This window comes from Balaenoptera acutorostrata, chromosome 18 (assembly GCF_949987535.1).
Source record: "Balaenoptera acutorostrata chromosome 18, mBalAcu1.1, whole genome shotgun sequence".
In the NCBI taxonomy this organism is placed as follows: domain Eukaryota; kingdom Metazoa; phylum Chordata; class Mammalia; order Artiodactyla; family Balaenopteridae; genus Balaenoptera; species Balaenoptera acutorostrata.
Genome location: NC_080081.1, coordinates 44,895,078 through 44,922,124, shown reverse-complemented (window position 1 = coordinate 44,922,124; position 27,047 = coordinate 44,895,078).

The following is a 27,047-nucleotide window of genomic DNA, read 5'->3' as shown; positions in this document are numbered from 1 at the left end:
CAGCAGCAGCCTTAGCATTTCATGCCCGTCCCTCATGTCCACGCTGATAGCTGCAGCTCACACCCATCTCTGGACTTCATTTAGGCAGTGCTCTGAATGTCCTCTCCTCGTGCACCCTGAAACAATGGTCTCTTGCTTCTTAGGTGTTCCGGACTTTTCCCTGGACTCCTTCCTGGCTACCTGAGGTGCACTAGCCCCCTTCAGGTTGTGTTCATGCAGCCAACCCCAGTCCTCTCCCTGGGATCTGAACTCTGAAGCTGAAGCCTCAGCTCCCAGCTCCCACCCGCCCTGGCGGGTGAGCAGACAAGCCTCTCAGGCTGGTGAGTGCTGGTCAGCACCTGTCCTCTGTGTGGGAATCTCTCCACTTTGCCCTCTGCACCTTTATTGCTGCACTCTCCTCCGTGGCTCTGAAGGTTCCCTCCTGTCATACCCCCATCTCCACCAGTGAAGGGGCTTCCTAGTGTGTGGAAACTTTTCCTCCTTTACAGCTCCCTCCCAGAGGTGCAGGTCCCATCCCTTTCTTTTGTCTCTGTTTTTTTCTTTTTTCTTTTGCCCTACCCAGATACGTGGGGAGTTTCTTGCCTTTTGGGAAGTCTGAGGTCTCTGCTAGCATTTAGTAGTTGTTCTGTAGGAGTTGTTCCACATGTAGATGTATTTCTGATGTATTTGTGGAGAGGAAGGTGATCTCCATGTCTTACTCCTCCACCATCCTAAAGGTCCTCTATCCATGTCTTTTTAATCCACTCTGTTTTCTTCAATTTTATAGTTACTGAAGGAGTCTCTAAAATTAGTCTTCAATATGAAATATTTTGTTTTTCTCTATGCCTTTATCTTGCTTATTATCTCATTTGTTTTTTCTTTAAACCCTTTCAACTTCGTATCAAAAGTCTTTACTCTTTGCATTAACTACTGATCATAGTTTTCAGAACCAAATACTCTTGAATACTTTCATGTTTTAAAATATCTTCTTATTCTTCTAAATCTTCATAATTAAGGTGTTTTTTCTTGCTTTGTGCTATGTTTGGGAGGCCAAATTGTTTTTCCTGTTTTTTCACAAACAAGAACTTTTCTTAAAAACTTAAACAATTATTTGTCATTACAGGGAATGCTAGCTATCATTGATCCTACACTTTTTAAAACATTTTATATACTTCTTTTTTTTGGGGGGGGGTGACTTGAACCCTCGGTCTTTTATTTTATTTTTTTTCACACACACACACTGTATTTTATTTTTACAAGAGATGAATAGACTGACACCAAGCATTGTAAATGGATGACCACAACAAAAGCAACAATGATTGCAATTACCAAACAAGAAACACACTCATACTATGTCATAATATTGATATTCAGTCCAGTAATCCTCCACTGTAACAGCTCCTTTACTTTGCAGTGAAAATTGATTTCTATATTCTTTGCCTCTGAGTCCTTGAGGAATTTTTTTTTTTAATTCAAACAGAAAGTCACAAAAATTATGATCATCTTCATCAGTTCACTCAGTCCCATGTAATTAATTTTTTTTTTCATCTTGATCTTTTGTTAGCACTTTTATGAGTTCATCAGTATTTCTTTAGAGTTCTGAAAATGCTTATTCATTCAGTTCAGCAGTACAGTTACCAGAAACCTGTACTTGTCAGAGTCTTTTCTATGAATTCCTTGAAGATGAAACCCTTTTATAGGAACATATTTGCAAAAGCATCAGAGTACACCCAGAACTGTCTGTAACTGACAAAAGACTTAAAAATGACCACGGTTAAAGTTTTGATGAAAGTTCATAATAGTGCAATTAACAAGGAAATTTAGTTTTTTCTGAGATATACATTTTAAAGTAATAACTAGAATTATGACTTATAACATTATACCAGAACATATAAGATTTTTAGAAATTTCACGTAACGTCTGAAACATTTATATTAACACATTTCCATACAGATAACCCAATGAAAGTTTAGTATTAGTTGTTTTGATTCTTTGTCTTTTTATACTGCAGGTTCTCATTAGTCATCAATTTTATACAAATCAGTGTACACATGTCAATCCCAATCGTCCAATTCAGCACACCACCATCCCCACCCCACCGCAGTTTCCCCCCCCTTGGTGTCCTTATGTCTGTTCTCTACATCCGTGTCTCAAATTCTGCCCTGCAAACCGGTTCATCTGTACCATTTTTCTACGTTCCACATACATGCGTTAATATACGATATTTGTTTTCCTCTTTCTGACTTACTTCACTCTGTATGACAGTCTCTAGATCCATCCACGTCTCAACAATTGACTCAATTTCGTTGCTTTTTATGGCTGAGTAATATTCCATTGTATATATGTACCACTCTTCTTTAACCATTCATCTGTTGATGGGAATTTAGGTTGCTTCCATATCCTGGCTATTGTAAATAGTGCTGCAATGAACATTGAGGTGCATGTGTCTTTTTGAATTATGGTTTTCTCTGGGTATACGCCCAGTAGTGGAATTGCTGGATGATATGGTAAATCTATTTTTAGTTTTTTAAGGAACCTCCATATTGTTCTCCATAGTGGCTCTATCAATTTACATTCCCACCAACAGTGCAAGAGGGTTCCCTTTTCTCCACACCTTCTCCAGCATTTGTTGTTTGTAGATTTTCTGATGATGCCCATTCTAACTGGTGTGAGGTGATACCTCATTGTAATTTTGATTTGCATTTCTCTAATAATTAGTGATGTTGAGCATCTTTTCATGTGCTTCTTGGCCATCTGTATGTCTTCTTTGTAGAAATGTCTATTTAGGTCTTCTGTCCATTTTTGGATGGGGTTGTTTGTTTCTTTAATATTGAGCTGCATGAGCTGTTTATATATTTTGGAGATTAATCCTTTGTCAGTTGATTCATTTGCAAATATTTTCTACCATTCTGAGGATTGTCTTTTCGTCTTGTTTATGGTTTCTTTTGCTGTGCAAAACTTTGAAGTTTCATTAGGTCCCATTTGTTTATTTTTGTTTTTATTTCCATTACTCTAGGAGGTGGATCAAAAAAATATCTTGCTGTGATGTATGTCAAAGAGTGTTCTTCCTATGTTTTCCTCTAAGAGTTTTATAGTGTCAGGTCTTACATTTAGGTCTCGAATCCATTTTGAGTTCATTTTTGTGTATGGTGTTAGGGAGTGTTCTAATTTCATTCATTTACATGTAGCTGTCCAGTTTTCCCAGCACCACTTATTGAAGAGACTGTCTTTTCTCCATTGTATATCTTTGCCTCCTTTGTCATAGATTAGTTGACCATAGGTGCGTGGGTTTATCTCTGGGCTTTCTATCTGGTTCCATTGATCTATGTTTCTGTTTTTGTTCCAGTACCATATTGTCTTGATTACTGTAGCTTTGTAATATAGTCTGAAGTCAGGTAGTCTGATTCCTCCAGCTCCGTTTTCTTCCTTCAAGACTGCTTTGGCTATTCGGGGTCTTTTGTGTCTCCATACAAATTTTAAGATGATTTGTTCTAGTTCTGTAAAAAATGCCATTGGTAATTTGATAGGGATTGCATTGAATCTGTAGATTGCTTTGGGTAGTATAGTCATTTTCACAATATTGATTCTTCTAATCCAAGAACATGGTATATCTCTCCATCTGTTGATATCATCTTTAATTTCTTTCATCAGTGTCTTATAGTTTTCTGCATACAGGTCTTTTGTCTCCTTGGGTAGGTTTATTCCTAGGTATTTTATTCTTTTTCTTGCCATGGTAAGTGGGAGTGTTTCCATAATTTCTCTTTCAGATTTTTCATCATTAGCGTATAGGAATGCAAGAGATTTCTGTGCATTAATTTTGTATCCTGCAACTTTACCAAATTCATTGATTAGCTCTAGTAGTTTTCTGGTGGCATCTTTAGGATTCCCTATGTATAATATCATGTCATCTACAAACTGTGACCGTTTTACTTCTTCTTTTCCTATTTGTATTCCTTTTATTTCTTTTTCTTCTCTGATTGTCGTGGCTAGGACATCCAAAACTATGTTGAATAATAGTGGTGAGAGTGGACATCCTTGTCTCATTCCTGATCTTAGAGGAAATGCTTTACATTTTTCACCATTGAGAATGATGCTTGCCGTGGGTTTGTCATATATGACCTTTATTATGTTGAAGTAGGTTCCGTCTATGTCCACTTTCTAGAGAGTTTTTATCATAAATGGGTGTTGAATTTTGTCAGAAACTTTTTCTGCATCTATTGAGATGATCATATGGTTTTTATACTTCAATTTGTTAATATGGTGTATCACGTTGATTGATTTGCGTATATTGAAGAATCCTTGCATCCCTGGTATAAATCCCACTAGATTGTGGTGTATTATACTTTTAATGTATTGTTGGATTCTGTTTGCTAGTATTTTGTTGAGGATTTTTGCATCTATATTCATCAGTGATATTGGTCTCTAATTTTCTTTTTTTGTAGTGTCATTGTCTGGTTTTGGTATCAGGGTGATGGTGGCCTTATAGAATGAGTTTGGGAGTGTTCCTTCCTCTGCAATTTTTTGGAAGAGTTTGAGAAGGATGGGTTTAACCTCTTCTCTAAATGTTTGATAGAATTCACCTGTGAAGCCATCTGGTCCTGGACTTTTGTTTGTTGGAAGATTTTTAATCACAGTTTCAATTTCATTACTTGTGATTTGTCTGTTCATATTTTCTGTTTCTTCCTGGTTCAGTCTTAGAAGGTTATACCTTTCTAAGAATTTGTCCATTTCTTCCTGGTTGTCCATTTTATTGGCACAGAGTTGCTTGTAGTAGTCTCTTAGGACGCTTTGTATTTCTGCAGTGTCTGTTGTAACTTCTCCTTTTTCATTTCTAATTTTATTGATTTGAGTCCTCTCCTCTTTTTCTTCATGAGTCTGGCTTATGGCTTATCAATTTTGTTTATCTTCTCAAGGAACAAGCTTTTAGTTTTATTGATCTTTGCTATTGTTTTCTTTTTTCTATTTCATTTTTTTCCACTCTGATCTTTATGATTTCTTTCCTTCTGCTAACTTTGGATTTTGTTTGTTCTTCTTTCTCTAGTTCCTTTAGGTGTAAAGTTAGATGGTTTACTTGAGATTTTTCTTGTTTCTTTAGGTAGGCTTTTATAGCTATAAACTTCCCTCTTAAAACTGCTTTTGCTGCATCCTACAGGTTTTGAATCATCGTGTTTTCATTGTCATTTGTCTCTAGGTATTTTTTTGATTTCTTCCTTGATTTCTTCAGTGATGTCTTGGTTATTTAGTAATGTATTGTTTAGCCTCCATGTGTTTGTGTTTTTTTACGTTGTTTTCCCTGTAATTCATTTCTAATCTCATAGCATTGTGGTCAGAAAAGATGCTTGATATGATTTCAATTTTCTTAAATTTACTGAGGCTTGATTTGTGACCCAAGATGTGATCTATCCTGGAGAATGTTCCATGTGTACTTGAGAAGAACGTGTAATCTGTAGTTTTTGGATGGAATGTCCTAAAGATATCAATTAAATCTATCTGGTCTATTGTGTCATTTAAAGCTTCTGTTTCCTTATTTATTTTCATTTTGGATGATCTGTCCATTGGTGTAAGTGAGGTGTTAAAGTCCCCCACTATTATTGTGTTACTGTCGATTTCCTCTTTTATAGATGTTAGCAGTTGCCTTATGTATTGAGGTGCTCCTATGTTGGGTGCATATATATTTATAATTGTTATATCTCCTTCTTGGATTGATCCCTTGATCATTATGTAGTGTCCTTCCTTGTCTCTTGTAATCTTCTTTATTTTAAAGTCTATTTTATCTGATATGATTTTAGCTACTCCAGCTTTCTTTTGATTTCCATTAGCATGGTATATCTTTTTCCATCCCCTCAATTTCAATCTGTATGTGTCCCTAGGTCTGAAGTGGGTCTCTTGTAGACAGCATATATATAGGTCTTGTTTTTGTATCCATTCAGCAAGCCTGTGTCTTTTGGTTGGAGCATTTAATCCATTCACGTTTAAGGTAATTATCGATATATATGTTCCTATGACCATTTTCTTAATTATTTTGGGTTTGTTTTTGTAGGTCTTTTTCTTCTCTTGTTTTTCCCACTTAGAGAAGTTCCTTTAGCATTTGTTGTAGAGCTGTTTTGGTGGTGCTGAATTCTCTTAGCTTTTGCTTGTCTGTAAAGCTTTTGATTTCTCCATCAAATCTGAATGAGATCCTTGCCGGGTAGAGTAATCTTGGTTGTAGGTTCTTCCCTTTCATCACTTTAAGTATATCATGCCACTCCCTTCTGGCTTGTAGAGTTTCTGCTGAGAAATCAGCTGTTAACCTTATGGGAGTTCCCTTGTTTGTTATTTGTCATTTTTCCCTTGCTGCTTTCAATAATTTTTCTTTGTCTTTAATTTTTTGCCAATTTGATTACTATGTGTCTCAGCGTGTTTCTCCTTCGGTTTATCCGGTATGGGACTTGCTGTGCTTCCTGGACTTGGGTGGCTATTTCCTTTCCCATGTTAGAGAAGTTTTCAACCAAAATCTCTTCAAATATTTCCTCTGGTCCTTTCTCTCTCTCTTCTCCTTCAGGGACCCCTATAATGCGAATGTTGTTGCATTTAATGTTGTCCCAGAAGTCTCTTAGACTGTCTTCATTTCTTTTCATTCTTTTTTCTTTAGTGTGTTCTCCAGCAGTGAATTTCACCATTCTGTCTTCCAGGTCATTTATCCGTTCTTCTGCCTCAGTTATTCTGCTATTGATTCCTTCTAGTGTAGTTTTCATTTCAGTTCTTGTATTGTTCATTTCTGTTTGTTTGTTCTTTAATTCTTCTAGGTCTTTGTTAAACATTTCTTGCATCTTCTCGATCTTTGCCTCCATTCTTATTCCGAGGTCCTGGATCATCTTCACTATCATTATTCTGAATTCTTTTTCTGGAAGGTTGCCTATCTCCACTTCATTTAGTTGTTTTTCTGGGGTTTTATCTTGTTCCTTTATCTGGTATATAGCCCTCTGCCTTTTCATCTTGTCTATCTTTCTGTGAATGTGGTTTTTTTTCCACAGGCTGCAGGATTATAGTTTTTCTTGCTTCTGCTGTCTGCCCTCTGGTGGTTGTGGCTATCTAAGAGGCTTAATGGGAAGCTCTGGTGGTGGGTAGAGCTGACTGTTGCTGTGGCAGTCAGAGCTCAGTAAAACTTTAATCCACTTGAGTTTTGATGGGTGGGGCTGGGTTCCCTTCCTGTTCGTTGTTTTGCCTAAGGCAGTCCAACACTGGAGCCTAACTGGGCTCTTTGGTGGGGCTAATAACAGACTCTGGGAGGGCTCAGGCCAAGCAGTACTTCCCAGAACTTCTGCTGCCAGTGTCCTTGTCCCCTCGCTGAAACAGAGCCACCCCCTGCCTCTGTAGGAGACCTTCCAACACTAGCAGGTAGCTCTGGTTCAGTCTCCCCCAGGGTCACTGCTCCTTCCCCTGGGTCCTGATGCACACACTATTTTGTGTGCACCCTCCAAGAGTGGGGTCTCTGTTTCCCCCAGTCCTGTTGACGTCCGGCAATCAATTCCCACTAGTCTTCAAAGTCTGATTCTCTATGAATTCCTCCTCTCGTTGCCGGACCCCCAGGTTGCGAAGCCTGACGTGGGGCTCAGAACCTTCACTCCAGTGGGTGGACTTCTGTGGTATAAGTGTTCGCCAGTCTGTGAGTCACCCACCCACCAGTTATGGGATTTGATTTTACTCTGATTGCTCCCCTCCTACCATCTCATTGTGGCTTCTCCCTTGTCTTTGGATGTGGGGTATCTTTATTGGTGAGTTCCAGCGTCCTCCTGTCGATGATTGTCCAGCAGCTAGTTGTGATTCTGGTGTTCTCACAAGAGGGAGTGAGAACATGTCCTTCTACTCCGCCATCTTGGTTCCTCCTCTATACATGTTTTTAATTTTTTTATTAAATATAGTTGACTTACAATGTTGTGATTGTTTCAGATGTACAGCAATGTGATTCTATTATGCATATATATATCCTTTTTCATTATAGTTTATTACAAGATATTGAATATAGTTCCCTCTGCTATAGAGTAGGTCCTTACTTTTTGCCTATTTTATATTTAATAGTGTGTATATGTTAATCCCAAACTCCTAATTTATCCCTCCCCCCCTTTCTCCTTTGGCACCAAAAGTTTTATTCTATGTCTGTGAGTCTATTTCTCTTTTGTAAATAGGTTAATTTGTTTCATTTTTTAAGATTCCACATATAGGTAATGCCATATGATATTTGTCTTTTCTGTCTGAATAGTTCACACTAGGTTTGTCCATGTTGCTGCAAATGACATTTTTTTATTCTTTTTTTATGGCTGAGTAATATTCCATATATATATACACACATACATATATATTTATATATGTATATACATACCACAGCTTCTTTATCCATTCATCTGTCAGTGGACATTTAAGTTTTTTCCATGTCTTGGTTATTGTAAATAGTAATGTTATGAACATTGGGATGCATGTATCTTTTTGAATTAGAGTTTTAATCTTTCCTGGATAAATGCCTCAGAATGGAATTGCTGGATCATATGTTAACTCTATTTTTTTAGTTTTTTTAAGGAACATCCATACGGTTCTCCATAGCAGTTGCACCAATTTACATTCCCACCAACAGTGTAGGAGGGTTCCTTTTTCTCCATACCTTCTCCAGCATTTATTATTTGTAGACTTTTTTGATGATGGCCATTCTGACTGGCATGAGGAAATACCTCATTGTAGTTTATTAGAAAAATGCAAATTTTTGAATTATGTTTTAATCTCTTTCTCAGCTTGGCATATAGAGGATGAAAATATGAATGTTGTCAGACCATTTACTTCCCAGACAATTATGTCTAACTGCTAGAAAAATCTCCAGTATTTAGCAAATGTGTATTTAGTCTAGCACTGCTGAACTAAGATAAATATTCATCCAGCTCCTTGCCAAATAGTGTTCATATATGTACAAATAATTATTAGGCCATATTACCTAGTTTTCTGATAGTAGAAGTCATGGGTCTCTGAACTGAGGAGCAATATGGTAAATGGATATAGGCTCATTCCACCAGCATTCAGATAGCACAGATGGGACACTGTATTTCCCAGTCAGTTCATAAACCCCTTACAATTTTTGGAAATAAGCAAATCCTCAATTCAAGTTTCATGAAGTTTAAAACTATTCTTGTGGATGAGTGTTGTCAGACCATTTTCCCTCCCAGATAACTATATCTCTTATGAAAGTTCAGAAATAATATGGATTCATTGGCACAAATAGTTGGTTTAAAGACTATATGAAGACTGAATGGAGAATAATGTTAAACCTACTTGTTCTGAATAGTTAAACACAGACAGAGCTTATCAATACAGGATGTGTATAAAATATTATTTCTAAATAATATTTATCAAAATTGTTTTAAATAGTAACAATTTATTTGTTTAATAATAACCAAGTGTCATAAATGAGTCTTCTTAAAACTAATTTTAGTGCTTTGTACAGAATTATCAGCTCTAAATTGAAAACTGAAAAAATAATATGGAAGTGACATTGATTTTCAGCAGATAACCTTTGTCAATTCCATAATAATACTAGTTACAGAAAATCAAAAACAAAAAAAAAAATAAGATAAAAACAAAGGAAAAGTAAAAAAGAAGCATATAATTAATGGTCTTTATTTAATTAAGGCTCTTTGCAAACAAATACAACTTAAAGAGTTGTTTTATAGATTCCAAGAGCAAGAATATAGTAGGTTTTAAGAAATGGAATAGCTACCATTAATCTCCTCTTTTTTTTTCTTTTCTTGTTCTAAATTTTTTCTTCACTTTTCTCTGCATTCCCTGCACAGCTATTTAATCTCTATTTTGTTTTTCTCTCAAGATAGAATATGGCCACTCTACTACTCCTAATGTTACACTAGTGACAAGAGAGAGTGTTAAACTGTGACCTTTTCATAGCTTTGTTTTGGCAAGACCTACTGCTGAGAACAAAAATATGTTTCATTGACCTGCACATTCAAATGGGAGAAACTAATCTTTCACTGCAGATATGCTAAAACTATGAACACCTTTAGCTAACATGAGCCATCACCCACTTCCAGGCTACTTAGAATTCATCAGGAGGAAGGTTTCACTGGCAGAGAGGATTCATTGTTAGGTAGAAGAGATGAGAGAATGGGGATTTTAAAGAGATGTCAACCACCATAGGTAAGAAAAAAGGACTCTTCAAATCCCGTTCAGAGAGCTTAATATGTTTCCAAGAGTTCAAACAACATGAACACTGGTATCCAACTCACCCCTGAAAAGTCTAAATTAAGATACTGTAGCCAAGGGAGATTATATTTAAGAGCAGGAGGGCAAAAAGCAGGATTGGGGACAGCTTATATTTTTAGAATGTCATCAGACCAGGTTGCATGTATTTCTCTAGTCCCAAATAGAAAAAGATGGATAATGAGGAATATGATGTGTTTCATTCTAAAAAGACTACAACAGAGGGTAATGGGACCTCAACAGGGTGAGCAGACTGTCAAATAAATTAGTAAGCAGTACATCAAAAAATTCAATGCAACTCTCCATAAGAGAACCCAAAAATGAAGAATCTCCAAATAATGAGGGTAATCCAAATAACCCATATGCACTAGAGACAGATAACCTAAATAACCCATATCCACTAGAGACAGAGCCAAGCAGAGGGTATGGATACCTGATAACAACTGCACTAGTTGTTATCCTCATTTCACCTCCCTAATCTTGTTTTAACTGAGAAGACACACTTATTCTTATATATATAATCTATCAGTTTAGGAAGAGTCAGGAAAAGAGAAGGAATCCACTGTAAGTTTCTGTGCATAAGTGAGACCAGGCCAAAAAAGGGAGAGATTTTTAATTAGATGGCATTTAGGTTTTGATATTACAGTAGACTAGAAAATACTTTTGTACTTAAAAAGGGGGTAGTTCACATTTCATCTGGATATAATTGAGAGCAACCAGAAAATTGGTGAATTTGCACTAATTTTTTTCCTGTGGCAGACTTAAATAAAGTAATATCAGGTGAGAAGTTCTACAGTCTCTATCTTTAGTCAACTAGGATCAACTTATTCAATCAGCTAGTTAAACATTTGAGAATACCAGCCACATTCAACTTAGTGTTGCATTACAATTTTAAATTATTGGAATTTTATTGTCCTATCTTTCCTCAAGTGTTCTAATCAGCATGTTTGGGTGTGATAATGGTCACTGTGACTCATACATTTTACTTAGGTACCAGAAAAGGGAGAATGGCTTAAATATATTATCTTCCTTTATTTTAAGTTACTAACTTTGTCTTATTTTGCCAAATTTACAAGTACGGGAGCTCAAAGACAACAAAGTTCTACTGACATTTAAAAAATGATGTTGATTTTGAATCCTGCAACTTTACTCAATTAGTTGATGAGTTTTAACAAGTTTTTGTATAATATTTAGGGTTTTCTACATATCAGATCACATGTCATCTACAAAAAAAGATAATTATGCTTCTTCCTTTCTAATTTGGATGACTTTTATTTCTTTTCTTGCCTAATTGCTGTGGGTAGGGCTTCCAGTATTATGTTGAATAGAAGTGGTGGTGGGGGCATCATTGTCTTGTTCCTGATCTTAGAGAAAACACTTTCAGTTTTTCACTATTAAGTATGATGTTTCTGTGGGCTCATAATATGTAGCATTATTATGTTGATGAAAAAAATCCTTCTAAACAAAATTTGTTGAGAGTTTTTATTGTGAAAGTGTGTTGAATTTTGTCAAATCCTTTTTTGTGCATGTTGAATTGGTAATATGATTTTCATCTTTCATTTTGTTAATGTAGTGATTCATGCATGTTGAATGATTCTTTCATTTGAGAATTAAACCCCATTTGATCATGTCATAGGTTTGTTTTAATGTACTTTTGACTTTGGGTTGTTATATTTACTGAGGACTTTTACAGTTACATTCATCAGGGATATTGGCCTATAATACTTTTTCTTGTAGTGTCCTTACCTGTCTTAGGGATCAAAGAAATGCTGGTTTCATAAATGAGTTTGGAATTCTTCCCTCCTCTTCAATTTTTTGGAAGAGTCTGAGAAATTCATATATTTCAGAAAAAAATAAACCCACAAATAACCTGATTAAAAATCATGCAAAGGGAGGTCAGCCAATATGGTGGCATAGAAAGACCCTGAGTTCATCTCTTCTCAAAAGCACATCAAAATCACAACTACCTACAGAACAACCATCAGTGAAAAAGACTGGAACCTACTAGAAAAAATCTTCTACAACTAAAGACATAAAGAAGGAACCACAATAAGACAAGTAGGAGGAATGGACTTGCTATATAATCAAGTCCCATACCAGTGGGTGGGTGACTCACAAACTGGAGAATAATTATATTGAAGATGTTCTCCCACAGGAGTGAGAGCTCTGAGCCTCACTTCTGGCTCCCCAGCTTGAGGGTCCTGCACTGGGAAGATGATACCCCAGAGTACTTGGCTTTGAAGGCCAGTGGGGCTTAATTTTGGGAGTCCTATAGGATGGGGGAAATGGAGAATTTACTCTTAAAGGGTGCACACAAAATCTCTCACACACTGGGACACAGGATAAAAGCAATAATTTGATAGGAACCTGGATGAGACCTATCTACTGGGTCTTGTAGAGTCTCCCAGAGAGGCAGGGAGCAGCTGCAGCTCACCCTGGAGACATAGACACTGGCTTCAGTCATACTTGGGAGATTTCAAAGAGGTGGATACTGTGTGGGAAGGCACCATTGTTGGATCCTCCCTCTAGCTCATTAAGCCATCCAAAACTTATGGGACACAGAAAAAGCAGTTCTAAGAGGGAAGTTTATAGTGATACAAGCTTACCTCAGGAAGCAGGAAAAATCTCAAATAAACAACCTAAACTTACATCTAAAGCAACTAGAGAAAGAAGAGCAAACAAAACCTAAAGTTACTAGAAGAAAAGAAATACTAAAATCAGGGCAGAAATAAATGAAATAGACAGTAGAAAAGATCAATGAAAGAAAAACATGGTTCTTTGAAAGGATTAAAAAAACTGATAAACCTTTAGTGAGACTCATCAAGAAAAAAGGGAGAGGGCCCAAATCAATAAAATCAGAAATGAAAAAGGAGATGTTACAACCAACACCACAGAAATACAAAGGATCATAAGATATTACTACAAACAACTCTATGCCAATAAAATGGACAACCTAGAAGCAATGGCCAAATTCTTAGAAATGTACAATCTTCTAAAGCTGAACCACGAAGAAATAGAAAATATGAACAGACCAATTGCCAGTAATGAAATTAAATCAGTAATTTAAAAACTCTCAACAAACAAAACAAAACCCTCAAAGTCCGGGACTGGATGGCTTTGCAGGTGAATTCTACCAAATATTTAGTGAAGAGTTAACACCTCTCCTTCTCAAACTATTCCAAAAAATTGCAGAGGAAGGAGCACATCTGAACTCATTCCATGAGACCAACAGCACCCTGATACCAAAACCCAGACAAAGATACCATAAGAAAAGAAATTACAGGCCAATATCACTGATGAACATAGATGCAAAAATCCTAACAGAAAACTACTAGAACTCATCAAGAATTCATTAAAATTGCAGGATACAAAATAAATATACAGAAATCTGTTGCATTCTTATATACTAACAAAGAACTATCAGAAAGAGAAATTAAGGAAACAATCCCACTTATCATCACATAAACAGAATAAAATACCTAGGAATAAACCTGCCTAAGAAGGTAAAAGACCTGTATTTGGAAGACTATAAGACACTGAAAGTGAAGACAACACAAACAGATGGAAAGATATACTGTGTTTTTGGATTAGAAGAATTAATATTGTTAAAATGATAATACTACCCAAGCCATCTACAGATTCAATGAAATACCTATCAAAACACCAGTGGCATTTTTTCACAGAACTAGAATAAATAATTTAAAAGTTTTTATGGAAACACAAAAGAGCCTGAAGAGCCAAAACAATCTTGAGAAAAAGACCAGAGTTGGAGTTATCATGCTCCCTGACTTCAGACTATATTACAGAGCAACAGTAATAAATACAGTATGGTACTGGCACAAAAACAGACACATAGATCAATGGCACAGAATAGAGAGTCACACACTTAAGTTCAATTAATTTATGACAAAGGAGGCAAGAATATACAATGGAGAAAAGACAGTCTCTTCAATAAATGGTGCTAGAAAACTGGATAGCAACATATAAAAGAATGAAATTAGAACATTCTCTAATACTATATACAAAAATAAACTCAAAATTGATTAAAGACCTAAATGTAAGGCCAGAAACCATAAAATCCCTAGAGGAAAATATAAGCAGAACACTTTTTGACATAAATAGTAGCAATATTTTTTGGATCTGTCTCCTAAAGCAAAGGAAATAAAAACAAAAATAAACAAATGGGACCTAATTAAACTTAAAAGCTTTTGCACAGCAAAGGAAATGATTGACAAAACGAAAAGAGAGACTACTGAATGAGAGAAAATATTTGCAAGTGGTATGACCAATAAGGGGTTAATATCCAACATATATAAACAGCTCATACAACTCAACATAAAAAAAAACTTAATTAAAAAATTGACAGGAGAACTGAATAGACATTTATGTCCAAAGAGGAAATGCAGACGGTCAGCAGTCACATGAAAAGGTGCTCAACATCACTGATCATCAGGAAAATGCAAACCAAAACCACAATGAGATATCACCCCATACTTGTTAGAATGGCTATTATCAAAAAGAACACAAATAGCAAATGTTGGTGAGGATGCGGAGAAAAGAGAACCCTCATACACAGTTGGTGGGAAAGTAAATTTGTTCACCCACTGTGGAAAACAATATGAAGGTTTCTCAAAAAACTAAAAATAGTACTACTATATGACTCACCAATTCCAATCCTGGGTATATATCTGAAAAAAACAAAAACACTAATTTGAAAAGACACATGTGGGCTTCCCTGGAGGCACAGTGGTTAAGAATCCACCTGACAATGCAGGGGACATGGGTTTGAGCCCTGGTCCAGGAAAATCTCACATGCTGCAGAACAACTAAGCCAGTGCACCAAAACTACTGAGCCTGTGTACCACAACTACTGAAGCTCATGTACCAAGAGCCCATGTTCTGCAAGAAGAGAAGCCACCACAATGAGAAGCCTGTGCACCGCAATGAAGAGTAGCCCCTGCTTGCTGCAACCAGAGAAAGCCCATGCGCAGCAACGAAGACCCAATGCAGCCAAAAATGAATAAAGAAAAAATAAAGGAAAAGGAAAAGAAAAGAAAAGACACATGCACCCCAGTGTTCATAGCAGTGTTATATACAGTTGCCAAGATATGGATGCAGACTAAGTGTCCATCAACAGATGAATAGATAAAGAAAAAGTGATATGTATACACACACACACACACACACACACACACACACACACACACAATGGAATACTACTCAGCCATAAAAATTAATGGAATTTTGCTATTTGCAACAACATGGATGGACTTGGAGGGCATTATGATAAGTGAGATAAGTCAGACAGAGATAGACAAATACTATATGCTATCACTTATATGTAGAATCTAAAAAATACAACAAACTAGTGAATATAAGAAAAAAGAAGCAGACTCATAGTTATAGAGAACAAACTAGTGATTACCAGTGGCAAGAAGGGAGGGGAAATATAGGGATAGAGGATTAAGAGGTACAAATTATTATGTATAAAATAAACTACAAGTATATATTGTACAATATGGGGAATATAGCCAATATTTTATAATAACTATAAATGGAATATAACCTTTAAAAATTAGGAATTGCTGTATTGTACACTTGTAACATATTGCACATCAACTTAACTTCAATTTTTTAAAAAAAAAGCAGTTTTTAAAAAAACGGACAAAATACCTGAATAAACATTTTTCCAAAGAAGACATACAAATTGCCGACAAATACACAAAAATCTATTCAACGTCACTAATAATTATCAAGGAAAGGCAAATCAAACCACAATTAAATATTACTTCAAACCTTTTTGAGTGGCTATTATCAGAAAGGCAAGAGATAAATTCTGGCAAGGATGTGGAGAAAAGTGAACCCTTGTACACTGTTATTTGTTATAGCCACTACAGAAAACCATATGGAGATTCGTCAAGAAACTAAAAATAGAACTACAATATGATCAGGCTTTTGGATCTCACTTCTAGGTATTTACCCAGAAATGAAGTCACTATTTTGTAGAGATATCTGCAATCCTGTGTTTATTGCAGCATTATTTACAATAGCCAAAACATGGAAAAAACTTAAATGTCCATCAACAGATGAATGGATTGAAAAAATGTTGCTACACACACACACTACATTGGAATATTATTCACTGTAAAAAAGAATGAAATTCTGACATTTACAATAATATGTATAAACCCGAGGGTATTATGCTAAGTGAAATAAATCAGGCAAAGAAAGAAGACAAAGATCGTATGATCTTACTTATACATGGAATCTAAAAAAGCTGAACTCAGAAAAATAGAGACTAGAATGGTGGTTGCCAGGGGTTAGGGATTAGAGGTAATAGAGAGATGCTGGTCAAAAGATACAGACTTCCAGTTATAAATTCTAGGGATCTAATGTAGAGCATGGTAACTATAGTTAATAATATGGTACTATGTACTTGAAAGTTGCTAAGAGAGTAGATCTTGAATGTTCTCACTGTGACAACAACAAAAAATGGTTATTATGTGAGATAAAGTATGTACTAACTAATGTCTTTTAATAATCATTCAGCAATTTTTATGTTTGTCAGATCATCACCTGTCACCTTAAACTTACACAATGTTATATGTCAATTATATCTCATAGCTGGAGGGAAAATTTTGGTATATACATACAGTGGAATATTATTCAACCTTTATAAAGAAGGAAACCCTGACATATATGACAACTTAGGGGAACTCAGAGGGCATCATGCTAAATGAAATAAACTAGCCACAGGAGGAAAAATACTGCATGGTTCCACTCATATAAAGTATATCTAAATAATCAAACTCATAGAAGGAGAGAGTAAAATGGCCTGGGGGAGCGGGAAATAAGAAATTGTTGTTGAACAGGTACAAAGTTTCAGTTATGCAAAATGAACAAGTTCTAGAGATCTGCTATACCACAAAGTGACTATAGTTAACAATTCAGTGTTTTCAACACAATATAAAAAATGTGTAATATTTTAAAAAGCAGAGCAGGAGGGAACTTATCATGGATTTATTATATTAATAATGGATATATTTATTTCGTTGATTGTGATAACAGTTTCTGGATGCATGCATATCTCCAAACTCATCAAATTGTATACACTAAATATGTCCAGGGGTTTTTTGTATATAAATTATACCTCAATAAATCTGTTTAATTTATTTTTAATAAAATTAAATTTTTAAATGAAGAAGCCTGTTTCATTTTCTATTATCTTTTCCTACATTTTGTTTTTGTTGTTGTTTTCTGGCTCTATATAAAAATAAGTTATCACCTTGGCAGGGGATGTTAGTTAGGACATTATTATATTAAATAAAAAATTTAAAGGGCTTTCCTGTTGGCGCAGTGGTTGAGAATCTGCCTGCCAATGCAGGGGACACAGGTTCGAGTCCTGGTCTGGGAGGATCCCACATGCAGTGGAGCAACTAGGCCCATGAGCCACAACTACTGAGCCTGTGCGTCTGAATCCTGTGCTCCGCAACAAGAGAGGCCACGATAGTGAGAGGCCCACGCGTCACCATGAAGAGTGGCCCCTGCTTGCCGCAACTAGAGAAAGCCCTGGCACAGAAACAAAGACCCAACACAGCCAAAAATAAAAATAATAAATAAATAATACATAAATTAAAAAAAAATTAAAACCCATGTTAAAAAAAGAAAAACAAACTAAAAATATATATGGCAAAATATGTTTACTCTATCATACTTTGCTAAATGCTTCATTTGTGTTATCTCATTTTATCCCAATGACAGCCATCTATGTTAGATTGTGTGTGTTTGTGTTTCCATACTTATTATACACATAAGAAAATAAGACAGAGTGGTTAAATAACTTGTCTGAAGTTACATAGTTAGTGCAGTCTTTTACACTAGGTAGTATTGTCTTCTAACTATTTTTCAGTGCTGGCCCTTTCTTTATAATTCACCAAACATATTTTTGTCTGTGAGGTCATGTCAAACAATCTTAGCACACAGGGACTCTCATTTATCTCGTGTAGTACAAGTAGGGCTATTCTCCTCTCATCTGACTAATCTGATAAATCACTGTCCGATTCTTGGCAGACTTTTCCCAAAAATAAAAAGCTTCAGTTGCTGGTTTAAGTGTATAATAGATATGAAACATCACGTATAACTCTGAGGAGGTAAATCAACAGTTCTTAGCTCTTACCTTCTTCCCTAGGCATACATAGGTTCATATCTGTTTAGTGGGGAGATACACCTGGACTTTGCACCCCTCAGAGGCACTTGTAAGGTGCCCGATTGTTACTTTTCCCCACCATTCTTACCTAATCATAGTAATTATTTGACTTCACATCAAATTACTAGTCAGTACCAGCAAGATCATTTAGATAGAGAGCAAAGTAATTAGAAAAGTAATTTTATATTTCAAATCAAAATTTACATGTGTTTGCTTCAATTATTTAAAATTTCTTCTTTTTTTAAACATCTTTATTGGAATATAATTGCTTTACAATGGTACGTTAATTTCTGCTTTATAACAAAGTGAATCAGCTATACATATACATATATCCCCATATCTCCTCCCTTAGAATTTCTTAAGCAAAAATAAGTGCAATTGTCTAAATTATTTCAGCATTGTAATGATCAGACTACCTTACATGATAATTCTCACTATAAAATGTACCTTTCCTGATGCACATACCATCTTTCAATATATTCCTTCATTGACTTGAAAGATTCTCAACAGGATCATGACACATAACTCTGATATTCCATACTGTTTAGAAAATTATTTATGACTTAGGGAAGGAAAAACTTTTTCTTGAGCCTCTTAGAGGCCCTGGCTAAGCCCTGGCTAAAATCAAACTGAAAAAGAGAAATTAACAGGAAAAAAGCATAAACATTTATTTAGTGTAAGTTTTACATGACATGGCAGCCTTCTTAAGGAAATGAAGACTTGAAGAAAGACTAACCTGAGTACTTTTATGCTAGGTTTGATGATGGACTCATAAAACTGCTAGATGGATATCTGTGGAGGATTGTGAAAGTTTGAAAGTAAGAGGTAAGTGTAGTAAACCAGCGGAAATTTAGCAAGGTCTGTTAAGATTCTTCTTGTCCTCCCTTTTTCTTCTGAGATAAGGATGTTTCTTTCCTCTGGTTATAAGGAGGGTACCTCTCACAGAAGAGTTTTATGATGTGTTTTGGGGAGAAAGTCAAGGGAAAGTCAGAGTAATCTTCTTGCTTCTGCTTTTCCTCAAACTCCTTCAACTTAAAATATGTAGTATGCCAACGTGCCATATTTTGGGGTAGCATGTCCTGAACCCCATTACTGAGAATGTTTAAACTTACCTTCCCATATAAGGGAAATTTGTCTCTAGAAAATCTCCGCAAATTTTAGTATTTTCCATTCATGACTCAAATATAAATTCATTTTTTTTAATGTAAGAATTCTCTTCAGGAATCATTTTGTTGTTATTCACTTTAAAAGAAAAAAGAAGAAATTATCAATTTTGTCAGTTATATCATAAACACACTTTACATACTTGAAATCTCTGTTGCCTAAATTTGCTGTTTATTATTCACATTAGATGAATATTTCTGAATACTCACATATGTGGTACACAAGATAATATTAAAGGTTCTCTCCTTGTGAAATTAAAAAAAAAAAAAAAAGCTTCAGATCACATATTTTCCCTCATTCCTAGTGGTATATTCAACTTTTTAATTTCCACAAGGTCTTTCAACAATCTCTTTCCTTCACCACATCCTACATCTTCCCTTTGCCCTGCCAGTATATCAAATTGATTTAGAAAAGGTGCTTAATATATCTCAGTAATTATCTTAGGTCTACCCTATTTGCTCCATCCTCATTCAGTGACTTACAATCATTTAATTGAAATATTCCAATGGTTTCCTTATGGGTCTCCCTTCCACTGTTTTCTCTCTACTTCAGTTGGACCACTACGCTTGTTTCAAATTTATCTTTCAATTAGGGGTAGGATTTTCTGCTTTAGTAAAAATAGTCTGAAATCCCATTGCATACAAATCATTGTTGAATATCTAGATCTCATAGTTTCAAAAAACAAAATTTTATAATAGAACTTAAATGGAAATTCAACTTTTTATATTATCTTTTTATATATAAATATAAATAAATAATTAAATATAAATATATATAAATTCTCTTTTTATATTATCCTACACATTGTCAATATACAAATTCTTATATTTTCTGAATAATTTAGTGTACACATACACACGTACTTCCTTCCTACAACAAAGCTTGTTTTCTCTTTTGAAGCCCTTTATCTCCATCTCAACACTCTCAAATTTCTTTTACATTCTAACAATTATCAATCTTGCAATCTTGCTGAAAAAACATTTTAATCACACCATTCTCCTACTTGGTAAGGGAAGAAGAAAAATAGGTGTGAAAGAAGGGGATGGGGAAAAGAGTTGAGGGATGAGGGAGGGCTTCTCCACTTCAGAAGATAAAAACACTTCCTGTGTTTAAAGTCTTTACAATTACTTTTTTTTTTTTTCCTACATTTGGCACAGAATGGGAACATCTTAAGCAGTCAGGGTATCTTCTCATGGTCTTAACTGTCATAGACTTTCTCTTCCAACCCCTCCTTTTTTTCCCCCTAGATCTAATCCTTCCTTTTATGTTAAACTTTTTCTCAGTACTCCAAGCCCTTTTCCCTTTCTTTGTGAGAGACACTATGGTTCAGAGTGGATTCTAGTCCCAAGTCTGCTCATCTCTGAACAGAGAATCCTTCAGGCTATTCTGGAATTGAAATTACTCATAGTTCCTTTTAGCTTCTGGTCTCACCTTGTTATTAGATAGTCTGTAGGAAATAGAAGTGGAATGAAATGAGATAGGCAGGAGACCTCTTCCTTACCTTTAGAAAGATCTAGAAATACATTCCTCTCTGTACTTCTGTTGTTTAAAAATTTAGTTGAAGTTATATACAAATTATTACAGAGTAAATGGTTGTAGCAAACAGCTTAAATATAAATGCTTGATTGCTCATTTGTTGTTTCTTGTTTTTATCAAACTTAATGAAAACATTCTTGAAGACAGGAATATTGTCTTATCAATTAAGGTGTCCAAAAACTAACAAAATATCTTTTAATTGAATCATAATTTTTTAAGGCTGAAAATTTAGATACCTAGCTACTCCGTATTTTCTCCATGGAATATTTATATGAATTTTTCTCATTATCAGTGTTGTAACATTTCAAGGCTTAACTCTAATAATACCATTTCATATGTTTGTTAAAATATTTATATTTATTGTGAAACACTTATTTGTACATTTTACACTGCTCAATAAAACTATTGATGAACTATTCATGGAAAAATTTGAAACATTAACCTGTAATATTCATGCCATTGCTAGCACTATAATTGAACCAAAACGTGTATCACAAAGCCTTCCATTTACTCAACTATATTTTAAAATATTTTAACATGAAAGATCAGGTTTTCTCATACACTCAGTATTGAAATTGCAGCTTCAGGTAATGAACCTTATAACTAACAATGGTTTATGCAGTACTAGGGCTACAAAATAGAAAGAAGCAATTTTTAAAAATTTGGTAACTAATAAAATGGAAGATATGATTCTAACAATTTAGAGCTTTCATTTTAGGAGACTTCATGGAGAAAATGGTTTTAGGTACCCAGCTGTGTTTTCTAAAAAGACATTTATTTTCATTTAAATTCAATCTATCTTTACCTTAATGACAGTGCCAGTGGCTATTTTATGAACAGTTGCTTAGATTCAAATTACAACGTAATTTTCTAATTTAAAAGTTTAATTTATTTTTAATAATAAAGAATAATTACAGTATGTGAGCTGTTAAAAAAAAAATCTTAGCTGTTTCCATACATTCAGTCTTTTGTTAATTTCTCATTTTTAGAAACTTTGATTAACTTGATGCCAAGAATGCACATATAGATTCCTACATTAAATGAAGATTATTTCTTTGTAAACTCAAGGAGTATTGTTCTTGGAATTTTACATTCTTTTTCAAAATAAAACAGCTTGGGGGGGAATGTATATATCAACTTATTCATACTTAGTGATACCAGGAGTTGTTTATTTCCAGAAAGTTTTAAAATATTTTGAAAACTTTTTCTTTGAAGTTGTGGATTGATGAGGCTAAAGAAGTTCTCAGTAGAAAATTGGTCTCTCTGGCAAGGGCACATTTAGTCCCACTGATAGAATAACATCTGTCATACTTCTAATGACACAAAATAAAATGTCAATCTGGATTAATGTATACAAGTCTCTACTTGCTCTCTAGTAGTTTATTTTGTACTACTGATGAGAGAACCTTTATTATTTTCCCTTTATTAATATGATATACTCTAATATTTAGCAATTAAAATACACTTCAATTATATAGAGGTAAGATTTTTTACTTTTTATATGGCAATTATAATTGATCATACCTCAAATTCTTAAATGTGTTAAAACAGACCTAGTGAAACCAGAATCAAGAACTGAGATACCAAGGTAGTCCCTGTGTGAGTGAGAGACCTGGGTATAATTAATAAGAAATGTTCAGGTTGAGAGGCAGGGTATCATATTCATGGTATGGAAACAGAGGTAACTGACAGCCTGGACATAAAGTAAGCATAGGTAAGTTCCAAAACAAAGAAAAGAGGTTGTCTTAGACAGTCATAGCATAGCCCAACAACAGTGAACTAAGAATGATGATGTCAGAATTAATCAGACAAACAGTTTTTCTAGCATGATTTCATTAACAATTAGTAGCAAACATTAGCAATGTCCATCCGAAACTGGCTTACAACACAGCCCAATGTCCTTCAAGTGAGAAAGGAATTGACGATACTTTCAAGCAAGGATTCAAGCATTAAAAACACAGAAAAGAACCCAACAATAAGGATATGAAGTCACATCGAAGCAAGTAACATTTATGGTATATCATTAGTCTCATCATAATGAACAAAATCTCTCTTGTTCAAAATCAGTTGTATTGGGGGTTTACTGGTATAACAAAAAGATTGATTCAAGGGCTGGAATTCAGACAAACCTGATCATTTTTATTTTATAAGAATGTTTCCCTGAAATGGCTCCTTAAATTCATCTGGGAAAGCTTAACAAATAATGATTCTTGAGCCCCTTCCTTACCAGATCCATTGAACCAAATTTCATGAGACTTTTTTTTTTTTTTTTTTTAATAATAAAACCTCTGCGGTTGATTCCTATGCAAACAGCTTTGAATGTGTAGCCTATGGACCGACATTTAGGAACCATTGAATAACCTTTATTTGATTAGTTTTGAAAAACAGAGTTGGTATATTATTTTCTTTAATTTGAAATGAAATTTAGTAATATATGTTTTCTTTTGTAAATTTTTTGGAGAAAACTGCATGAAAAAAACTGCTATTTTGTTTCTTCAAACCTACATAATATTTATAGAAAATTTTAGGGGAAACAGAAAAAGTTTCCCATAATTCAATAACTACAGTTACATATTGATGTATCATTTTGATATTTGTATGAATAAATATATACATGTGATTAGATTGAGTAATTTTTCTTGTAGGAACTATTATGAAAGTTTTTTTTGTGAAATCTTTCCTCATTTAAGAAATGCTTAAAATGGATAAAACTCTGTCAGATATAAATATGCATTGGCATGAATGTACAAACCCATAACTTATATTATTCAACCAGTCCTCCTTGACCAAAGGAGAATTAACATTTCCAATAGAAAAAAAAAAAATTATCTATATTACTAATCCCTGGGCATAAAACCAATAACCATAAACAATGGGAAAAAATTGTTCCAGAAACAGTTAACTCAAGTTGGTGAAATCTCTGGCTAGCCTATGAGAGTGATTTTTAAAATGTGCTGTCACTGATAGAGACCTGTAATGATTTTCAGGCTTCCAGGCAAATGGCCACAGTTGTAGAGGCATAGATCTGAATGAAGAATCTTTGAATACCAAAGTATTATGGAAACGAATCACATCTTCTTCTAAACCAATGATGAATAGGAAGAATGAGAAGTTTCAGCAAGTTGGAAATTCATGAATCAGTTAGAACTAATTTCTAAATATGATTCTTTAACATATTAATGCAAACAATACATTTATACAGATATTAATAATTTCAAAAACTTTGGTATATGACTATACATGTTTTTCATTTAAAGATCAGATTTAGAATCTGAATTTTAGGCCCTTCCATACTTCAATGTATAACAAATATCTGTGAGTTTAGTGATTGAGCATTATGTAAGGGAGGGAATCTCACTGCATCCCCAACAAACATTATTATTATTAATAAATTTACAGATTTTATAAATGCTTATCTCATTGCCATTTTAATTTATATTTCAAATGATTATTAATATGATTGAGATTGAAGGCCTTAATATTTTACTTTATAGTATAAATTATCTGCTCACCTTCATAATTTTCTTTTTAATATTTATATGTTTGTCTTTTATTGAATGTGTTATATCCGTATACTTTATTACATATACTTATCTTTTTTGGCAAAGATTGCTTTTAAATTTCTCTACTCCCTCTTGTTCTTGGATAAACAATATTACTAAGATAATGTGTGTCTTTGCTTCAGATTAATCTAGTTATAGTGAAGTAATATAGCTATATATGTGTATGATATAAATACCAACAAATCAAATGCAAGTGTAAACATAAATGTAAATATATGTTTGTTTCATTGAAAACAGATCATATTTTCAGTATCTTGCTTCTTACTCTAAAAAGTTCCACATTAAATGCATCTATTTACCTGGAATGGAGTTAATGCATTCTTTTAGTATTTGTAGATTTTTCACAAAATCAATGTCCCTCAACTTATTCAAATTTCCCCTCCTGATTAGTATTCACTATTTAAAATTTTCTCATATATAAGTAGCATTTCACAAAAAATCCTTTATTGTACATATAACTTTTTGCATCAATGCATTTATTTATATGAGTTAGATTCCCAAAAAGAATTTGGTAGGTAAAAGTGTGTTGTCTTTTTTACACATATGTTCCATATTATCAATAAAGATATTGTGATTCACTTTATTACCAGCTATGAGTTCGAGTAAACTTTTACTTCACATCCTCACCAGCAATAGATATTTATATTATTTTTAATTTTATAAAAAAGCTTAAGGTGTGTAAACTGAAATAATATCTCTAAGTTAATGTAATTAACGTTATTAACCTAGTAGGAAATTTGGTCTTTTATTTGCCAATAGTTATCTGGATTTACATTCTTTAGAACTGGCTATTTAAATTTTTGCCCATTTTCCTAATGGTTTCATTGAGTTTTTTTAAACAGCAAATTTTTTGTATATTATAGATATTAATATTAGGAGTTTTAGAATCAAACAATGAAAAATATCTGGTTGAATTAAAGATATTTCTGGTTGAAATTAAATTGAAAATAAATGTGTAGGAAGTATTTTGGGTAGCTCAGAATTTTTAATGTAAGTCTGGAGAAACAGGCTCAGAGAGAATAGAAGGAAGAGGGGAAGCTAGATATTTCAATAATTTTTTCACTGTGACCTGCCAGGCTGACAACACTGCCACTGCCTTTGAACGGCAAACTTAGAATATACAACTTGACCATATCTGAAACTGGACAGTGGCGATCTGGTCATGTTGTCAGCACAGTTTCTGGAACTTGTTCATGACACTCTTAAAAATGAGATTTTGCTATTATAACTACCCTCTAAATGATCCATGTATTCATTGTATTATTAGCTTATTGTTCTGCCCTGATTGAATATATCAGATCCATCAAGTCTCATTCGTACTCTTGTGTCTGAACTTCAAGTAGATGTAAGTTTTTGTTCCAAGTAGAAGTTTTTAAATGTATTGCTCTCAATGTTGGAATGACCAATTTTATAAACCACCAGTACTCATTGGGTGGAGAATTATCCAATCATATAATGGGTATTCAAGTATGGTGCATATTTGATATTAAAAACATCAAAGTGTTAACCAGAGATATTAACCTTTTCCCTGTTTCTGAGTTGTAAATTATTTCTCTGTATTTTATCATTTATCCTTGTCTTTTTTTTATGGCATAAATCAATGGATTTTCTGAAAAGCTCAATTTTTAAAAACTGAATTAAATAATTTGTGCATAAAGAAGTAGAATCATGGTTTCCAAAGTGCTTCTTGGTTGTTTTCAAGCTTCCACTTACCTCATATATATTTCTGACTTTATGGTACCAATTTATAAACTTGTATTATGAAAACACATTACAACTTTAAAATGAGCCAGGAGGGGCTTCCCTGGTGGCGCAGTGGTTGAGAATCTGCCTGCTAATGCAGGGGACACGGGTTCGAGCCCTGGTCTGGGAAGATCCCACATGCCACGGAGCAGCTGGGCCCGTGAGCCACAACTACTGAGCCTGCGCGTCTGGAGCCTGTGCCCCGCAACGGGAGGGGCCGCGATAGTGAAAGGCCCGCGCACCGCGATGAAGAGTGGCCCCCACTTGCCGTAACCAGAGAAAGCCCTCGCACGAACCGAAGACCCAACACAGCCAAAAAATATAAATAAATAAATAAATAAAGTAGCTATAAAATGAGCCAGGAAAGTTACTTGAGCAATATGGAAATTTATTTATTTTCAGCGTATATTTTTATGTTATCATTTCATGTATCAAAATGCAAAGGATGATGTATGTTTTGACATAAATAAAACCTATGCAAGTTATTTACAATTTGTTATAAAAATAAAACAATGAAATGCATTTTGGTAGATTATTTAGTGAGTTTAGGAGAAAGCTTACCACACAAAATAGAGCAGAATCAAATTTAATTTTCTCTGGCCATTGTCACTTTGAATCCATTT